This window comes from Temnothorax curvispinosus, unplaced genomic scaffold (genome assembly GCF_003070985.1).
Source record: "Temnothorax curvispinosus isolate PA1 unplaced genomic scaffold, ASM307098v1 QBEX01000668.1, whole genome shotgun sequence".
NCBI lineage: Eukaryota > Metazoa > Arthropoda > Insecta > Hymenoptera > Formicidae > Temnothorax > Temnothorax curvispinosus.
Genome location: NW_020210448.1, coordinates 68,790 through 90,492, shown reverse-complemented (window position 1 = coordinate 90,492; position 21,703 = coordinate 68,790). Strand labels below are relative to the sequence as shown.

General features: G+C 42.9%; 1 long non-coding RNA gene across 2 annotated transcripts in view; it reads left to right on the top strand.

The window, feature by feature from the left end:
* Window positions 1–21,703, top strand: part of LOC112456851 — a 117,226-nt gene that overhangs the window by 69,271 nt on the left and 26,252 nt on the right. For both annotated transcript variants that reach the window (XR_003041026.1, XR_003041025.1), the window contains one exon: window positions 5,641–5,712. This is a non-coding gene — a long non-coding RNA (uncharacterized LOC112456851). The remainder of the gene's footprint in view (window positions 1–5,640; window positions 5,713–21,703) is intronic.

Here is a 21,703-nt window from a genome sequence, read left to right as displayed (position 1 = left end):
ACTTCCACTTTATTCTCTTTTCTCTCTTTCTCTTTCTCTCTCTCGCTCTTTTTTTTTTTTAATATCGTTCGCTACGAGAGCGCGGGCAATTGGACGGACACAGTATGTAACATGGCAGATCGAACATGGTGAACCGAATATGTCTGCAGGGATGGGCGATGCCGGCGTTATCTCGCATACCAAAATTTTTGAGATGTAATGGAGGGACGATGCCTTTGGTGCAAAACGGTTGGAAATTAAATATGAGCACAAGCATGTGTGTGTCGTTAAAAGCCAATGGTTTTTTTATAACAAAAATGAGAGACACAGAGAAATATAGTCCGCTTAATTCGAAATTTCACGACGATTCAAGGAGATGACGATAGGAATGCATCCCGGTTTAAATGCGGAACGTTCAGCGCATACGCGCAATCTTTCGTCTATATATAACCTGCGCTATTTCCGCAGTCATGCCGGCGGACACGTAAAAGACGTGGGGCGTCGTAAACGTGTTTCCGCGATATAGAAAATTTTATCTGTAGCAGGTATCAATTATCGCGCTTCTCCTTGACGTAGCGCGCGACCGACCGGCGCGTTTAGTTCAGCGTTTAGCACGTTCGCGGTTTAACGGCTTCCGCGACTGATTACGCTCTCTTAGCTCCGTGATACGAACGGAAACTCGTAAAACCGGTCATATCGGTCGTCGTAAAAGCCACGGTCGAGCGTCGGTCCGGTCCGGAAGAAGGCAATTACAGTCGCCAGCGGTCGCGCAAACCGGGAGCAAAGGGTGGTCCCTATTTTCGTCCTTTGTCTTGCGCACGCGTCCAACGGAGAAACGATGGACAAGTCAGGGTTGAAAAAGGGCCAGTTGGTTCGTCCTCGCTGTATCGAATAAAACGGGCTTTTATTCGATGGCCCTATGGCGGTTTTTATTCTCCGCTATGTAACCGCCATCCTTATATTCCCCGTCGACACACGCACGACTTTTACGAAACATTTCATTCATCGTTCCTCCTCTCTTTATTTCCCCCTTCCCCTTTTTCTACGGCAGGAAGTGTCGCGTTGGCAATTATAACTCCCAGACTCCCAGACTCCGTCTTGAGTCTCTATTTTCAAGACGAAGCTCGCGTTACCATCATCCAGCGAATTTCTCTTCTCTTTCCTCGGTATATAATACTTAGGTTACATTCGGTATTTTATTTCTTTTTCGCTGTCACTCCCGTGTAAAATAGAAAACGACGCGTAGGAGTCGAGATGAAACGGGAAGAAAAATAAAAGTTAGCTGCGAATGGAGGAACGTTCCTCCCGCAAGAGCGTGTCCCTCAAAACGGAAAAATTAATTACTTTCGTGACTGGCTCTGCCACACTTATACGTACATTTATTATACAAATTATTTCGTAGAAATTACAACAGAAACAATAGCATTATTAAAATATAATTAAAATATAATAATAATTAAAAAATATATAATTTTAAGTTTTTCTTCTTAATATTTTGCTAAATTCTAAACTAAGACTTTAGTATGTCTTTTTGATGGATATTGCAATAAAGAGAAACTTCAAATGCATTATAATATTTTCCTATTTACATAAAGAAAATTTATCGATATAATTTGGTGCTGTTGTCATTGAAAATGACAACTTCACTAAGCAACGTTTTTTCAGCATATGCATTTATATTTTAAGCATGTTTATAAATTCATTTAATATATAATATATTTGTAAGCGTGATTTAACATATAATTTATATTTAAAGTGTTCGCATTTTCTAGTTAAACGATCAGATATTTTTTTTAATGATGGCGGAGGTTGGTACTCAAAGGGTTAAAGTACTCTTCTATTCTCCCTCTCTATCTCTCTCTGTCTCTGTAATTAAATATTATACATTCTCGCGCATCATTTAAATTCAATCGCACATGGAAGATAAAGAGGAGATTACAATTAAAATGAACGCGGCACATTTTTATTGGGACGTGCAAATCACCCCAAGTGCTGGTTGAATTTCTAGCTGAATCCATCAAACACGGATAACTGCTTGTGCATCTGATGTTTCAAGCACTTTGTTAATCGAAATGTTTGATCTCTCGCTCTCTCGGATAGCGAGGAGTACTTGTTTTTTGTGTTACGCGATCGTTTTCCCATAGTGCTCTCGACAGGAGCCTGCTGTTTTTTGCGCGTGTGAAACATACACTCCTGTATGTGACGAATTCAATATGCCATCCATTTTGTCAGATTGTTAAACTCCGCGGATACCCTTGGCTTACAACGACGTGTATCGGGTAACCTCCGCCTGTTTTCAGCATCTTCGCGCTTGACGTTGCCGTAGGCGTTTCATTAACGAACTCCTCGCTCCTTTCCCCCATCTCTCCCTCTTCGACGAATGTGGATGCTTGCTAATTAAGAACAGCTTGACTGAAAGAAGCAGCGTAATACGGTTCAATAACGCAATTAACGGTGCGCTGCTCGAGTTGAATGCATAAATGTTCTTTAAGCACGAAGCGCGAGTTCTTTGGGACATTATGTTGTGCTGCATCTTTAATACGAATCGTTAATTTCGAATTCAATGTACTGTAAATCAAGATTGCTTTGTGACCAGATAGAAATTTGTCAGGACTTGGTGACACGGTATTTGCTTTTTAATCGCACTGGCATAGTGAAACTTATATTGCCATTTTTATTGCTTGGTAATATTTGATAGAAATAAAATCTTTAGATATATACATATGAAATGAAATGATATAATAATTATGACACATGTTTTTTTTTAACTTATCGCCGTTTCATATCAATTGAAGAAAAACATGTTGTATTATCCAGCCACAAACTAACTTTCGGATTAGATTTAGGGGATATTTAAACAGAGTGACATTTTATTCCTATATCGATATCGAATACGAATAAATCGATTTTGGCTTTTTTTTTCACACGCGATATTATTCCATAGCTTACATGAGCTCGTAAAGAATCGAACGCAAACACGAACGTCAGCGTTGCTGCGTTTTCGTTATTTTTCCCGTGTTATTTTTCCCGTTTGTTGAATCTAACACAAACATATATTTTTTTTGCGTTTACGCAACTGGCGCGCTGGCGAGCATCGTTTCTTAATTATTGTTAGTTCGAGCGCGTTGTTTTTACTCTCGGCGATAAGTACAAAATTATGGAATCCTCGAGACGAAAGTTCTTATTGCTCGCGCGTTGAGTGCCTGCGGCCAGAATTCGGCCAGCGGCGCCGCGCCGCGTCGGTCGGTTGCATCGTTTACAACATCGCCGTCGTGTCGCTTTACTGCAGCATTTCTCGAACTATGCTCCGTGAAACAGCGAAGTCTTGGGAAAAAAAACGGTATTTTTTATTTGATAAATAACTTTGTTATACATAATTCTCTTGGGAATTTTAGTGGTTCAAAAAATTTTGTGAAAGTAAAATATGAGAGCAGTGTTGAGATCTTTTTAATGAGCTTTTTATGTAATGAGATCTTTTTAATGAATTATTATTGCAATATAAATTTTTCTGAAATAAGCAATCTAGTATTTTTGAAATTATCCATATGGCAAGAAACGCAAGAACTCATCTTCAAGAGAGCAAACGCAAGGAATACACTTGTGTGGATATCGGCATTCAAGATTTCCTTCAGGATTTCCTATTAGTCGTAAACTAGAATCGTCCCGTCGAATATATTCCGCTATTTATTCCTATTGCCGGTCTCTCAATTCGCCGATCCTCGGTCCGTCTTTCTCGTAAATTCCATGACGGCCGGGAAACTGAATGTTATTTGTATGAATATCGCGTCTGCGGCGGACATCACGTAAGGGATTCTCCCATAAAAAGGAATACGTCAGCACCGGAACGAAGTAGCTCGTTCCAGAAAAATGCTTCTCATCGGTGCGTAAACATAAGAATTATGGAATCAATGGACGGCGCGGCGGTCTCGTAAAAATTTGTTAGAGTCTACTAACGGGAAACTCTTTCCTACGAGGAAATATTAAGAAAATTCCATGCAGTACAACATTACATTTAATTGTCTATATACAAGATTTTCTACATTTTATATATTTTTTATATAAACTTTTACGTTGTTACGTGAGCGCCCAATTAAAAACCGTCATTAAACCGGATTAAGTGCGGTTTATGTTCTTAAAATATGAACACCGCCGTGCCGATAAAAGGAAGGAGAACAATATTGAGTGCACGAAACGTGGCCTGCGATTTCGAAGACGCGGCGGTATTCACAAATATTCCGAGAATTTCCGGTGGGGAAGTATTGCTCGTAAATTTTGACCGGGCATTCCACCACTTATTCTCGCGCGCTGCGGTTTCGCATCTTCCTTCCTCCGTTCAGAATTTCGCTCAACTTTCTTTGTTTTAGAACACTTAAGTAAGGGAACATCAACGAGCGAACTTGGCCGAGCATTTTACGCGAATATGATTATTCTCTTTCGGAAATAATATCTCGAGCTTGTCATATAACACGAGATTGCACATCTGTATCCATATATTTTATGCACTTACGACGTCTCCAGATTTTTCTTTATTGATTTTTTACAGATACACATTTTTTATCAATCATGTCGCATTATTAGCCCTATATGCTTTGTGAGTATTTTTTTTTGTTATTTTTAGTATTTATATATTTATTAATAGAAATACAATATAGATTATTTTTTTATTTATTAATTTTTGTGCTGGATAAGAAATGATCGGTATACTGACAAAGCTGTAAACTTCCAAAAGTATAGGGACACTGTTTTGTAGCGATAAAATAATTACATGAAGAATGTACGGAATTGGAAGAGGAGGAAGGGAACGATCACGCGGAATTCTTGTTCAAGACTTCCCTCAGGATTTGCGCGTTCGCAAACTTCGGTCGCCGACTTGACGCTCGACTATTTATTCCCGCTGCTTTACGACTCGCTTCTTCCACTTCGTTATTCGCCCACCTTATCGGGCGGCTCTTTCCCACCCCATGCGGAAGATTCGCACTCTGCAGAATGATTATTTATCCAAACGCTCCCTTCTTCGGCGATTTTGCACGGCTTTATAAACGCGAGAGGAGCGGGAAGAGTAAAATCCAGACGTTATCTCCATTTTTCTCTCTTCTTCACTCTCCTCTCCTCTTTCTGCAAGTATCGATTTTAATTTCAGCAGAGTACACGCCGTCGCGACGCCGCGCAAGAATCCTGCGAGTATTCCTGTAAAGTTTGCGAGAACGAGATTGTCGATATATATATTCGACGGATTCGCGAATAACACTCAGCTCGTTCCTGTCTCGGATGTGTTCCGCCTCGTGATTCGCTAAAATCCGAAGTCAAAAATCGAGAGTTTTATTTTGCCGCTGTTGTTCTCTGTATATAACGAGTGAAATTATCGGGATAACAGGAATGCGAGCACGATTCAAATTTCTCCGGTGTATTAACTGAATAATGATCATCGGTTGTTTGGACTTTGAAACGATGAAGGTATAATGATTACTCGTTTGCGTTTATGCATCCAATTTGTGGTTTTGCTGCGCGTATACGTGCGATATGTATGTTTGATATTATTTCGATACTTGAATATTTAATCATTTTATAGGACAATACACGTGTACCGTAACTTTATCGCATAAAATTTAATGTGATATTGTTGATCCTTTTGACCGAAGTTTTCGCTTTTCTCATTTTCAGAAATCGATGAGAGGCATCGTCGCCAGGCCACGAAGCCGAGATATGTTCTGGATGATCAAATAACTGTTGGACGTAAGTAATGATTGTGCGAGTTTGACCGGACTCTATACGATTTATGGCACGGACAAAGCTCAATGTGTAATTACATAACTCCGCATTAAATGTCATAAGCGTAATTACGTTTTCCAATAGCTATGCATGAAAATCGAGCATAAATTCAAGCGTAGATATTTAATCGGTACAATCTATGCGTTTTCATCGTAGCCCACTAATTACGCTGGCACATTTTGAATTACGTTTGCTGGGGACATTTAATGGTACCAATTCCCGCCGAATTTGTAATTTAGGGTAGACTACGAAGATAATACTTATGGGATTATAAACTTAATAAAATGCACAAGCTGTCGTGTCGATAAATCTAAAAATTAGATCAGAATTCATGAAATTTAAAAACAATTAAAAAACTTACGGTGAGTTTGCCGCATTTATAACGGTAAAGATTAAAAAAATACGACATTACACTCACGTAATATCTTTGCGAATTAAATAATACATATAGTCGATAAATTGGATAATTATGAGATTCCGAAGTTAAGATTTCGGCGATGCCGCTCTATAAAATTGTGGCGGCGATAGCGAGGCGGCGTGCACGAGAATCTTTGCACGCTGTGCGTGGAATATATTTGCGACACGTACAACGCAAGGTGCGGTTTAAACTTGCAAACGGACTTCAGATATATTGCGGACTACAAAGTCGTAGAAAATCTCCGCCAGGCGGAACCGAACGTGATATCCGAAGTCACTCACGAATTCATAGGATATTTTTTCCCTCTCACTCGATTCCTCACCTCGCGTGCGCGCGCGCTTCCCCCGTCTCCCTTTCTCCGTTATAACGTTTATTTCCACCTTCTTTGTCGACGCGATTTCCTCGCGGTCACGTACGCCGATTTGGTAATGCTTCTGAGGATCTTCCAAATATCTTTGTACTCGTTATTATAAATTTGGCGGCAAGCTTTTTCATGGCTTTGCTTTCTCTACGCGGTATCCGAGAAATTCTTTTTCGGATACATTACGATTCGTATTTTTTCAAATGTTATTTTTTATTACCCTCAATATTCTTCATGAATTTTAGATTTTCTGTAATTCCGATTAACTGATATAATATAACAATAACAAATGATAATAACTTGTTACAAGGGTTTGTTGAAATTCTCGAAAATATCTTGACAACGTCGAGAGGTATACGAGTATCGAAATATATAATCAGAATAAAAGAAGGATAAATGTAACGTGTCATGAAAACCCAACCGGTGTTTCTTTCCCTTTCATCGCTGTATTGCCTTCGCGTTGTCGCGCCCATAACTTTATTCCGCAAAATGTTCGATGTATAACACGCGTAAAAGCATGCTATGGAAATTGTGTAGCGCAGCTCTCACGGCAACTTATATCGGTATAGGGATTTATCGCGCGCGCGCGTGTGTACCGCGAGTAGCGCGAGTCAACAATGTAGCAAGTCTCGTAGAAATAACTCCGGGGAATAGACGGCCGTAAGCAATCGAAAGTATCCTACTCGATTTGGCTACGACTCCGCGGAATCTCTCGAGCGTAATAATGATGCCCGTACCTATCCCTTACCGGTAGTTACATCCGAGGAGATAATCGTCTTGGCGACCCAGTTTGCAACACATTCGTCGTATTACGAGAGGAAGAGAGAGAGAGAGAGAGAGAGAGAGAGAGAGAGAGAGAGGGGGAGGAGGAGTGTACATGTATGCGCTAAAGCTAGGCACTGCACACGCGTTTGCAGTTCGAGCGTAAGGTGTTTGCGTTTTCGAGACAGTCTTAATAACCACTTCGTTGCGGCACTCTAACTTTCGAGCGTTTTGCTGGAAATTCTGAGGCAAAAGTTCTTCTACTTACTTTAACTGTAATAATTAAAATTCTGCTCGGGGAAAAATCGAAGCATAAGAACTCGCGCTACGTGTACGATTGTTGAATAACAAAAAGCGAATCCTGCATTTATTTGTGATATTTGACGTTAATTTGATTTCACAGAATTTAATTTAATTTAGGAAACTACAATGAATTATACAACGTTATTTCTAAAAACTACAATAAATCACAATTATAAAAACGAGTCGTAGCAGCGTTTCTCGTGTAATTATTATTTACTTCGAGTTTCTCTCCCTCTCTCTCTCTCTCTTGAGACGCGACATAATTTTCGATCAATAACGCGACTCTGTGGATTGGTACAAGCGATATTACAGAACGAGCGTCTGCTCGCGACGAGCAACTCTCGCATTTTTCGAATTACCGGGTCATGAGAACTCGCGCGAGGAACGGCGGCTAACGACAAGTTCGACCCGTTCGAATTCTCTCCTCCATCGCGGTGCGGAAAGGTGCGCCGAGGCGACATTACGGCAGCAGCTGCCGCGTATCGTCGTTCTACGACGACGACAACGACAACGACAACGACGACGACGATGGGTTTCGACTGCACTTCGGTGTCAAAGACGCAATAAACTCCTCGGCATCGCCGAGATGTTTAAGTGCCTCCGGAGTTCTACGAGTACTTCCTGGAGAGCAGCAGTCTTGCAGTGACCCAGTTCAAATAAAAACATACTGGGTATACCACATAAAATGATCAGCGAACGTGACTTCTTCGCCGGGAAGCTCTTACGGGAGTAGTATCTATTGACAGATTGAAATTTGTTATGGTTACTCGATCTCGACGTGCTACTTATTGACTTGTTACTTTTTCCCCGCAAGATAAACGTAAAACAGGATATCGCAAGCTAATTAAATTTCTAGATGCGATACAGTTTGTCGCTCGATAATTTGTGCTAGGCTATTATATATATTATATTGTTCGTTATCTTTTTCTTGTTACCTTGTGACAGGAGAGGCTTTAATCAAATATTCATATACTTTGTGATAATAAAACGCATTGTATGCTTTGGACGGTGTGCATAAACACTGGTCCGGTCAAACATTTTCTTACGTGCCTCTTTGCGCTTCTCGCTTTTTATATTCATATTTTATCTTGTTTTTACATCCTTCACTTCTTCCCTTTGGCCTTCTGCGGCTGCAAAGACTCCCCGAGAACTCAAGAGTAGTTAGTTATGTTATTCGATGTGCATTCTCTAAAGAAGCAATGGGAAGCACCGGTAATTAACAATGTATATATCTTGAAGAAACAAATCTAGGACAGACAACAATTACCTATTACTATTTTATTCTCGGATATATACTATGATGTGTTATCACATACATGTTTCCAAAGATTATTACTTGCAAATTAGAAAGCGATTATAAATAATTCCACGCGATTATAAATAATTCCACCGAAATACTGAGCTTTTGGACTTATGTCCTTCAGTACAGTATCTTGAGCGCAGAAATGCATCTTACACCCGTGTATTTCGCGTGTGCGCGTCATGACTCACGACTATGGTGGCGTCGAATCTCGCTCACCACCTTTGGTGCAGAGAGACGGTGCTCTCGAAACGTGCGCCAGACTATATAGAAGGATTACGCGCGAGCATCTGCTGCCGCGTTCCCGGCTCGTATTACGTGCCTCCCTCCATTACGAGAGGCATTAATGCTCCCGATGGCACCCGTGTGTTTCCGGAGCAGGGAAAAACAATAGGTAATTCCCAGGACACTTGTCCGCACGCCCGCGAGCGCGCTCTGCTACCTGTCCGTTGTCCCCCCCGGCCGGTCGACATAGCTAGTAGAAATAGAACGAATAGGGTAAGACAAGGGCGCGTGGTCGAAGCAGAGCGAAGGGATTAGATAGGGAAGCGGCACACCGTTTCTTCATTACCCTATAAAACTCGGCGAACCTTTTACCAGCGACGAACAATTATAATCATCAGATGCGATAAAATTCGAAGGAGGGGAAAGAGGGCGGTTTGTGCGAGGAGCACGTAGACGCTTAGATACGGGTAAAGCTTCTGAAGAGTAAATAACAGCTCCGATAGAATCGAATCTTCGCGCGCGCCTCTACGCCGTCGTCGTCGTCGACGACGACGATGGCGTCTTTATCGGCGCCATTACGCTCGGTTTGCCGTTATCCAACTTTCCGAAATCAGAGAAAGCTCCGCCAACGTCGCGAATACCCTGGCCCTACTTTTCTCTCCCTCTCGTACCGTTCTCTTTCTCTTTCTTTCTTTCCTGCGCCTTCGATTATCTATAGACGTTCCATTCGTTTCCGGCAATTCCGTTCCATTTTTTAAATTTTCTCACAACCATGTCAGTTTTACAAGAGATAAAAGGGGAGACGGTCTCTTCTTACGGTCGTTTCCTTGTTATCGATTTGAATCACTGCGGTCTTTTGGTCATTTTGCGCGGTGCGCTAGGCGGCAGATTTGACAATTCGCGTAACACTGTAGATTAGTCCATTCTGCGGCGAGTGGTAATGAGAGTGGGTAGTTTCGAACCGCATGGTGAACCTGAGTGCGCCAAATTTGGCCATGCGGGTTGCAGTTCTCGTCAGCGTCATAAGCTACATCAACCGTTACGTTGCAACGTGTTGGTTCCTAATGGCTCTTCCTATTACCTGTCAGACATGGCACATTTTGATTCAGAAGAAATTATACAACTGAGCGTAAAGTTTCGAGTTTCCAGTGGATGTAACGAGAAGTAGAAAATAATCAAGTAGAAAATAGTGTTGAAGTACTGAGACCATACTCTTTGTAATAAATTTTTAACGTACCTCGAGATTTTTTAACTTTCTATGATTTTTGAAACTGTCAAAAAAATTATATGTAAAATTTTTATTATAATTCGATTTATTTAGATCATTTTATTTAATCATTTATTCTTGACGTCCCGAAAGAAAGATACAACTTTGTACATGATTTATATTTTCATATATGCCATGTACATAGCTTTGAAAATTCGAATTGCCTAAAGTATTATCCGAAAAACGTATGAGAATTAGCGGAGAATCTTATTTTTCTCCTTTAGCATAACAGCAGCAACTAAATTTATTCATTTACACGCATGACGACTAATTAGCGCTTCATTATTCGTGGCTACGCCTTCGTTACGTAGTTATCACGTTGCATAATTAGATGCTTCTCTAAATACCGTGTTGTTGTGTTTCTCATATGCGAATATATAATGCATGCCACATGTTCGTGATATCGCATCGAATACCAGAAGATTCATCTAAATAAACCCTTGATTAATCGAATGCTTAATGGACTGTGTTAGACTAAATTGCTCATGCGAAATGAATTGAATCTATATCGGAAATGATAATTATCTGTACACTCTCATCCCCGCGGGCTTAATTAAATGATCATATCGTTGCGTAGAGATTTATTCAAGAACACGATAATTTGATTTTAGGGCCTGTTAGGTATATTCCAAGAAAAACTTGGCCGTGCAAACTTTTCTGAACGGCGACAGCTATTCCCCATTATCAGGGGATAATGCCGGCGATTCCCGTGACCGAGCATCGAATTCGCATTCAAATTCGGAGGGCCATTTTCGCGGGATGAATGGTTTTCCGTGAAAGCCGCAAATCCCGTCTTCTTCGTGCGATCGTACGGAATCGACCGTAATAATTCGATTGCTATACGCCTGCACCAGCACTAGCGCGCGCAGCGTAATCGCGGCGCACCGGCTGTGCGCCATCGAAGTGATCGAAACCATCGAATTAATAACCGATCACTGTTAAGTTACACATCGCTGTTACGTTAATTATGATTACGTTACAGCACGTCAAATCATATCGCAGTATTCCGCTGTATTTAGTGTTTAGTCCATCGTTAATTCCACCGTAGCATCAATTTACCATCTCGATCTGGCAGAGATGCCTCCCCAGCGGCGTAAAATTAACGCCACTATCATCCGCTTGAGTTTCGCCCGCGCGTCACCGATGCGTATGCGTGTTTAGCCGACGATGCGTGCATGCGAAAACAAACGTAAGCCTGCGCTCGATCTAATTATATCGCCGGATGACTCGGCAACGCAGTGTTTGTATAGTTGAGGGGGGTTTTAGTATTAATCGTACATGGGCGGTGTGTGTTCTAATTCTCTCTCTATAATATTCTGAGTTTGATTATGAACGGTCATGATCGATGGCGGCGATTGTGTGATTTTGTGAATGGGAAATTTTGAAGGGTTAATTCTAATTAAAGTTATATTTGGATGAAATTAAATAAGAAAAACAGTTATTAATACTGCTGTTACACGTACTTCTATTTTATCGCTACTTATACTTCACTACCAGTTATAAAATACGTAATGTCGAGTGTCGAATGCGTGATACCGGTATTATGGTTCGGCAACATTTTCTCGGCTCTCTTTTCTGTACCGGCGGCAACTCCCACGATCGAGGATCCGTGTATCGACCGTCACGTTTCCGCGAGGCGAAACTACGGCGAAAAGAGACTACGAGAAACGGCCGGAGTCGATGGATGGCGACGTGGGACACAACGCGCGAACGACGCAGTTTCTTCGGTAGATTTATCGCCTTTTAAGAACGGTCGATTCAATTACGCCGGCTAGCGTCTCCTCGTAACGGCATACCAGGGTTCAGTCACCGGTACGTTTCTCGTTCCTTCGCCCAGGCGCCGCGCCGGTGACCGAACGAAAACAAAGATGTAAGCCGGTAATGTGGCGAGTACTGGCCGAGCCCGGCGGTATAATGGTATTACCGAGGAATTACAAGATGAACAGAGATTATCTCTTTTCATGAACACCGTTCCGTCAAGTTGCACCCTTTTCCTTTCGTTCTCGCCCAGCTTTTGCGTCATCCTCTTCGGTTTTCCTCTCTTTCGCTTCTTTCCTCTTCCCTTCTTTCCCCGTCTCATTTCTCTTCGCTTCTTTGCTTCGTTTTCGTGCCAATCGCGACCAGCTCTAGTTCCACTAACACCAATCTCTGCCCCCGACATATTATCCTTCTTTTTTTCCTCGCCAGGTGTTGTTCACACCCTCTCGACTATGATATAAATGCGTTTTGATATTCGTTACGGTAAAATTGTCTTAACGATAATCCACCGTCATGAGCACCGCGCGAACAACTCCGGTTTCCCGCTTCCGACACCTTCGCGCCACTCCTATAATTTCACTCCTCCCGCGGGACTTTTTTTTTAATCTCTCCTCGCGGCTTCATCGAGTCCTCCGTGGTCGTTAAAGCTGACGGGACAATTCAGGTAATAACGTAAGAAAGATCGGACAATTTTTATTCCCGTGGCTGGCAAGTCGCTGGCAGCGAGACGGTGCCGCGTTGCGACGGTCGCCGCCGGATAAATTTATGGCAGTCGCCCTGCGCTATTCGCGACGAGTAACACCCGCGTTTCAAGGAGATAAATTATACCGCCGCCTTCCCGGTTACGTCGGAGGTATGATCGTTTGCGTAATCGAAGGGATTATTCTCCTTCAACAACCGCTCGCGTCAATTTCGGAAATTTGTGATCCCTGTTTTCGTGCCACTCCATTCCCGCTTACGATCCCCCTCTTACAGTTTGTGATGCCAATAATAGGATTCTCGGAGTTAAGTAAATAATACGAGACCGCGGTTGAAAGGAACGTAACTTTCACCTCTTCCCGGAATAAAAATCGTGGGATCATCGTACCGCCGTTTATCTTGCCGTCCATCTTATTTACTCGGCGGCACACTCATCGCGCGGGAGGGTCCACTATTTTCACCGCCAAATATATAATCCGCAACGACCATTTTTCCAACGGCCGAACTTCGACTTGCTGAAGGGATAATATTTATCTCTTATCTCGTTTGGAAAGAATTTGGATGGCGGGAAAGCGCGGATCATATTTTTTTCACGCTGACAATTTGCGATTTATCTGTTTAATCTACAGAGTTATATCTACAATCGACTTGTACGAGAGACACAATTTTAATGCAATGGACGCGATAGCGCGATATTAAGCGTCTCCATAGTGGCACGGATCGTAAAGCGTGACAAAAAACGTCTCTTGTTCCTGTTTGTTTCTCTACGAGTTTTTTTTTATCGCATCCGCATCGTCGTTCGTCGCGCTACAGCAATTTTTATCGCCACCGGTATCACTGGCCTGACAATTCGCTTCGTGTCGCGCTAACTTAGGCCAATGGCAACGAGTGCGCGTCGTGCGTATTCGCGCGTACGGATAATTATTTGTGGCACGATTGCCAATTAAACATTGTTCCGGCGCCGGGTATAGTCCGCCTCGCCACCCTACCCATCTATCTCTCTGTTCGCCGAGCCTTTCTCCTCTAGCTCGTGTACCGGGGTGGTATGGCTGCGACAGACGACAGCCGCAACGTGCGTCGCCGAACAAACTGTGTTCATTCACTTCCCCCCTCCCCTTCTTTCCCCTGCGCTCAACCCCTTGACCCCTTTCACCCCCGTGTCTTTCTCACTCTCTTCCATCCTATCTCTCTATCTCTCTTTCGCTTTCTCTTTGAACTGCCCGTCCGACCGACGACACGGTACTCGCGTTAACTTCATGCTGCAGACTCACGAACCGCTGTCGGTGCAACTGCACGTCACTTCTCCTTCCCACTCTCGCATTTGATTTAAAGTCCGAGTTGGACTACGGTTGACGCCCCGTTCTTTCATCACTAGCGAAAAATACATGGGCGGAGTGAAAACGATGCGATTCGTTGTTTCTTCATCGCGATCCGCTCGAAGAATTTTTGTGGAATGCGTGCCTCGTAAATTTCACGGTAATAGCGCGAGGCCGGGAGAACTGTCCGTATTTTCCTTTTTGAGCGTCAAGAACTCTCGCGAAGGAATGACATCGCAAGTTTTGACACGCTGAATATTTTCAGCGGAAAACTTTTATAAAAAAATCTGTAGATGTGTAAACGTTGATGTTAGCACAAGCCATCTTCAATGCGACAAGTAGCACGAAATATTATTTTAACACGAAATATTATTTATTTTTCATATATACGAAGGTTGTAGAATTAATTAACGTGCCATAGCGCTGAGTTATGCCATTCAATTATCATGCCGGACGCGTCGCAAGTGATCTATATAGCCGGACGTCTCCCTATTCTCACTCCGAACTGACTATAATTGTACGTATAGCGCACGCGTTATAGCCGCTAGTAATTAATTTGAGTTCGTCATTATACTAATACGTCATTACCCAGATGCTCGTATTTTCTAAAAGTGAATACTTTCACGCAGATTCCTGCCGCGAGAATTCGAAGGCAGCCGTAGTGTCTGCAATGCAGTCAATTTCTTACCGCTCGCGACTTTCGCCTGTGCGTAATACGCGAAAGTACTGAGGCAAACGAATGGGAACCGACGCGTTGTGAGTGGAGCGAACCGGCATTTATCGCAGCCCGACACCGGTGCAGCGTTGCGTCGCGACAGGCGGGTGGCGTCTGCGACGCCGTTCGTCGCGACGAGGCGTAATGAGTACACGTTGACGCCCGCATAATGCAGCGTGTCCGGCATGTGTGAGACGAAAATACTCTCACCATCCGCGGACTGCCGGCCGCGTCACAAATGGCGATGAAATTATTGCACGGTGAAGCGGCGAATTTGCTGAACCCTCTCGTTTCGCGCTCCGCGCATCGCCGGCGCTCTCGCATTATTGCTCGTGAAGATTAAATCGCCGCAAAAGTCGAGCGGAAGAAGCGTTAATCGGTAGAGTCCGAGTGGATGAACTTGGTGGGAAATTTATCTTGTTAGTTATTTATTCGAGAGAGCGAAACTTCGAAGAAGCCCGCTTTATAATAGATGCGTTAATCGCCTGCTTACCGTTTTACGATTCTCTTACACGTTGGAATAGAAACGAAAAACATTCCTTCGTCAGATAAAAAAAAAAGGGAGAGAAGAGGGAGAAATTTTTGATGCCATTTATTTTTGGGCTCGGATTTTAAATACTTAATTGTATACTAGTAACTCGAAATTTCCGGTCTACTAATCCTCTGCGCGAATTAATGGCATTTGCGGCCGTCGTGCTTGCACGTAACGAAATATTAATCGCAACGCTAATGTTTCACTCAGCTGCGGCGCCCATTTGCGAGCATTATCGATGTACATAGCATTTGGCGTGATTTTAAAGGATTTTCGTGTCTGCACCGGGAAAAGGGGAATTGGAGAGGAGGGTGCAAGATTAGCATTGTTGGATAAAACGCGGCGCCACGGTTGGTTACATTCATAACGTGACTGTGAAATTTCCACTTCGCATAGGACGTGTCTTCATTTAATGGCCGTTAATATCGATTCATTTATCGGCGCTTCGACGCACGAACATTGCCATGATATATCGCCGGTTATACACTAAATCGGTTAATTTTTGTTTAAAAACATCCACGGTGTGTGTCGCGCGGCGCAATAAAATATTGTTAATTCTCGGTAAAACGCATCGCATATTTATATTTGTTTACTGCGAATCCATCGAGAGTTGTACAATACACTTCTCACACTGCATCAAACGCATCTCGTATGTGTTTAAAAAAAATTGTATCTAAAATACTTTCCGCGCTGGTAACTTTAGTATCGACGTTCCCTTCGTTTCCGGAATACCAGCTCGATTTGTCGGTACGTTCGACAAACCGTGTGAAATATGCTAAAAGCATCGGGTAAAAAATTCGACAGTACGAACTGTTCGAGCCCGCAACTCGCCCAAAGAGGTGTCGAAGCGTGCGAGCACGTGTCGACTTGTAGACGGCGGAGGATAAAGATCGATCGAGAGAGCGGGCCCTCGTCCCGAGGGCGAGGGTGGAAGGAAGGAACCAGAGGAGGATGAGAGAGAGAGAGAGAGAGAAACTTGCTGGATGTCTTATGGAGGCAAGGTGGCGGCGACGGCCGGGCGCGGTGGCGGAGGCGGTGGATGTTGAGGTGCCGGAGTACCCGCGTCTTAATAGCGATAGTGGCGTCGATGTGTCGAGGGAACGAGAGCGCGCGGGGGTGACGACAACGACGACGACGTCGTCGCTGAACCTTCATAGCCAGCCAGCCAGCCAGCCAGCCAGCCTCGGTCACGCCAATATTACTTACCTCCCCGAGAGGGCGATAACTTAATTGATGCACGAGCGACATTAGGACTTGTCGTCGGTATCGCACCGTCATCGCGCGAGACGCGTTCGTCTCGTCGGGCGATAATGCACGTCGAGTGTAATTCATCGACCGACCCATGGGGAATTGCGCGATTACAAAAATAAAGGCTGGATCACTTCGGTGGCGCGAGTTTGTCGAAACACAAGGTAAACGGTGACTCTAGCGTGACTCTAATCTTCTCACGATCGATGGTAAGCCACATTTACAAATCGGTTTCGGCGAATTATCAAACATTTTTGAAGTTTCGACTTTTTCTCTAATAATCGAGGGTATTAAAGGAAGTAATGACTCCCTCTGATGCCTGGGGGGAACAGGTGTATGTTTAATTTATTAGATTTTATCTACCCCGAAAACGTGTGCAGACGATTCCCTTTTTTATGCGCATTAAATGTACAGCTCATAGTCATTCACGCGTGCGTGCGTCATGTATATGTTATGTGTGTGCTGCATCGGGTCTTTTCTTGCTCTCCGCGCTCGTAAATCCGTCCCCGCGGCTCGTTCGTGTTCCTAGTAGTACCGGCTGACCAAAGCCGGTATATATCCTGACACGTCGTCTCCGAAGTGGAGAAACACTCGTCGAAGGTCTCTAGCGACCGGTTTATCTTGACGACATCCATAGACCAGAGGAGAGAAAAAGTGCCATGAAGGGACGTAAATGTTACGTTATTTCGAAGTAGATAAAAGCCCTTTGGTCAGTAGTCGCGCTTAAGACGTGCTCCATATCGAGTGAAAGCTTCAGGCTTTTTCAGTTTACGAGAACCAGCGCGAGTTAATAATTAATTTGTCTGTTAATTCATATCATCATAGGTACAATTACTTCTAGTATTGTAATACAAGACAGAGAACCGTTATATTCGTTAAACGACTTACTTTGCATGATTTACATTCGTCACGTATTTTGACGACATTTATCTATGCGTTAAAGATATTTATTTCGTGCTGATAAACTGATATCAGTAAACATATTAATTAATTGTATTTATCTATTTTTATTATTAAATAATATAAGTCTACATTGTAGTACGGTTGAAGGGGATACTGTTAAAATTTTGTTGGGTCTTTTAAAATTGAAAGCATCGATCACGATTCGACCAGTGCCTTCAGATGGTTTCATCAAGGAACCGATACTTCCACGGATGATCTCTGATGCCGCTAGCGCGACCGTTCCCTCGGTGATTTTTCTTTTTTCCCTTCCGTTTGTAGAACAACGTAGCCGAATGCTTCCGGGGATGCTCTTTTTGTACACACACGTCCGCGCGCAAGCACGTAGACCGGCTCGCGATTACTACAGAGCAGAAAGGTGGAGAGACAGAGAGATTTTCTCGATGACCGAGCATCGGACCACGATCCTTTTCCTTTTTTCCGCAAGCCGGTGCTCGGTTACCAAAGTTACAAGCCTCAAGACTTCGGGTCTCCCCTTTTCCCTCCAGCGCCTTCCTCCTCCTCTTCTTCTTCTTCTTGTTTTCTCTCCTTGGCTCGCGCTCTCTTCTTCCCTCTCGCCGGTCGTCGTATCCTCCTTCGCGAGATATATAGGCACCCACTAAACTTCTGTCCTTCCCATCAATTTCACCGTCTAAGAATCGCGGAACCAAGCGCGATTCCACCGCCCTCGTTTGCCAAACGCCTTCAGGCCTGATCTTTTTGTCGGCATACTTCTCTCTCGCCCTGCTCTTTCTTTTTCCCGCGCCATACCGCCATCTTTCGTTTAAAGGATCGTCTCCTGCGAGGGTCATCTTTCAGTCGCTGCTGGCTCCTGGGGACCGATAGTCCATATCGATGAATGGCTCGGTAATGTCGTCGTCTCCAACATGTGTGGTATAATCAAAAATAATAAATGATTAGCTAAATATATTTTTAATTAAACATCTAATATTGCAGTCTAGTTTAATTAAGTTCAATTTATGTGTTCCTAATGGATCGTAATTTTATGATTCTGTGACGGAAGCGTTATTTTTATGACGATGGATCATAGAGATTACGATCAATCTAAAGGATACAGATAACAGTCGGTATACAAAAAGATCGATATTCGTTTAGATACGGAGAGAGAGTAACGAACTGTTATTTATATCTAACTGTCCACGTTTTATCCGTTTTCGAACGTCATATAAATCTGGGTTGAAGCGATCGGTATACAGAAAAAGAAAAAAAATACAACTCGGTGCATCGACACATAAATCCCATGTAAAGAGAAGGTAAAACGTTTGAATAAGCCAGCCACGCGCCGCGAGCTATAACACGCGATAAATTAGGAAACAGTAACTTTGTACTTTCGTCGCGGTTTTCTTCCGAGCTGTAAATAATATCACGGTTAGCTATCTGATTATCTTGTGGTTATACATATCTCATGTAATTCCCCGCAGCCGTCGTTTGCGTGTAAAAGATCACCTCCTGCGAGGGTCATCCTTTAGCCGCAACTGCTTCCTGGGGAGCGATCGTATGTTTCTCTATGACTCTTTCAAACATCTACGATAACGCCGAATTACCCTGAGTCCGCGTTTGGATACAAACAATTTAGGCCGCACACGGCTTCCATCATAAAAAGTTTTCATTGTCCCGAGCGGATATCGCGACGCGACAAAAAATTCGCCGAAGGAAATTGAAGGAGAAACCCATTCGATCGTTTTTATCCGTAGACGTATATGTAAATGCTAAATGTTAAGAAATATTAAGAGCTTTGAGAACTGCAGCCTCGAGCTGCAAATAAGCTTTACTTGTTTCATTCATTTGCATTTTTGAAGTCTGATTCGTCAAAGCATTTTATACACATGTACATTTATCTCGGTGCGGAAATTGAAAGTGTTTAAAAGCAGATTGGTATCTGGCAGTATGCATCGAACGTGCAAACTTGATGTTGAAGCTACTTACAATGCCGTAGCACGTGAAATACACGTTCGACGTGCCGGCCGTTTGTTCGATTTTCGCTTACCGACCGGATTATTTCACAACGTTGCAAAATTTTAGTTCTGCGTGGTTGATTTCAACGCCCGTTGCAATGGCGTAACGAGGGTTTAAAGGGAGACTTTGTGAAGGAACATATCTGCCCCCCTCCCGTTAAAAGAGAAAAAAAATTCTGGTATTTTGTGGATTTTTAACGTATTTATTTGTAAGCCATTTGTCTTGTAATATTTTGACAAATTAAAAACGTTAAAATTTGGCTGTCATAGTTATTATAAAAATAATGTGTGACAATTATTATTATTAATAAGCAATGTGAACGTTAAGGGCCAATTTCACCAACGTCGGTTAACTCACTCTTCATCTTTTTCTAACTGCCCCCCTTAGGGCCAGTTTCACAAGTGCCGGTTAACTTTTAATCTTAGATTAACTCATTCTTCGTCTTTTTTTAAGAAGGACGTTAGAAAGAGACGAAAAGTGAGTTAATCTAAGATTAAAAGTTAACCGACACTTGTGAAACTGCAGGGCCTTAGAAAGAGACGAAGAGTGAGTTTAACCGAAGGTTACAGTTAACCGACGTTGGTTAAATTGGCCCATGACTAGTGCGACTTTTGGATTAAACAAAAGTTCGTCTGAATATAAGAATGTAAGTTAACATCCTTTGCAAAAGCGATTATCGACTCGCGTTAGTTATGACTATGTATTGTATATTTTATCGCGTTTTTCTGCAGAAACTCACGCCAGCTCGCATTTTGATAGAACAAAGAGTGATCTTGTCAGCGTCGGATACCGATTCTCGCGCTTACGCCGTTGAAATATTGTAGTGTGCCGATTATTTTCATATTTGTTCCGCGCGGCGACCGCGAATTGGAACGAGATTTTATCCCGTATACACCGCGCGAAACAATGGGCGAAATCAAATTCACCGCCACGTAGGACACAATGGATTACAGAAAGTCGAAATTGAAAATTCTCGCTGTGCGCGCGCGGCGTGACTGGCAAATCCACTATGTAGTGATTTGTAAGGAATTATCCGCGTATAAGAGTAGTAACTAATGCGCAAAGTTTATCTAGCTTATCCAACGGACGGGTTGTCAATCGGATTTGCTGTTTTCGCCGCGAAACCCGTGATTTATTTATCGCAATCGCGCGATATGCGATTTTCAGAAATTAACGCTGTCTGCTATTTACGCTTCTTCCGTTACCGTCTCGTCGCGATTTTGTACGGGCAGGCGAGTTTAATCAATATTTTATCTCCACAAACCGTGACATATATAATTCTCCTTTCATTTCTGTAATTGCGAGAGAGAGAGAGAGAAAGGGGGGGAGGAGAAAGATTCGAATATAATAAAATAATATGATGAAATCACGTTGCATGAATTACGAGACATAATATTGCGACGGTCCGACCGTAATTCGCTCGAGCAATTTGATCTCTATTCGGGAAATAAATGTCCGAGTGAGTTTTTCTCATGCCTGATGAGCGATGGCAGTCCGCGCGTGAAACGTGTTGATGCATCGCATAATCGAAATTCCAATTTGCAAAGCAATTCGAACCGCTCGTATCGAGCGCTCGTATAATTCTGTTCTTACTTAAAATCGCTCCTACCATTCATCGACGTTCCGTCGGAAATTGCTGTGAATTTAAATAAACGACGCAAGAGAGATATTCTCTAGATTCGCTCACGTGGAACGAGAGTTAAAACGCGGCCGACGGGACGTCACGCACAGTGGCTTTTTCGATCTGTACAAAGGACTTAGCAAAGTTTGGATCGCGGATTAATAGAAATTTGGCGGTAGCAAACGAGCACAGACGCGGAAGAAAACCTACAAGGTTCGGTAAATTGGAGCTAACAATTAACAAACAGCAGAGAGAGGGAGAGAGAGAGAAGGAGAGAGAATACGTATTATTAATTAATAATTTATTATCGTTTGGTTAGCAAATTAGATCGATTTTACCCTGAGGCAGTACCTAATTTGCAAACGTGAATGCGTTCGAGTTTTCATTTACGTCGATGGAAAATGAAAATGGCCAATTATCGCGAAAGTTTGCTCCACATGGAACGTTGATTATTATTCTCGTACGTGCAAACGGCACGGACGCTGAACTTTCTCGCGTTCGGAAATTCGAAGGA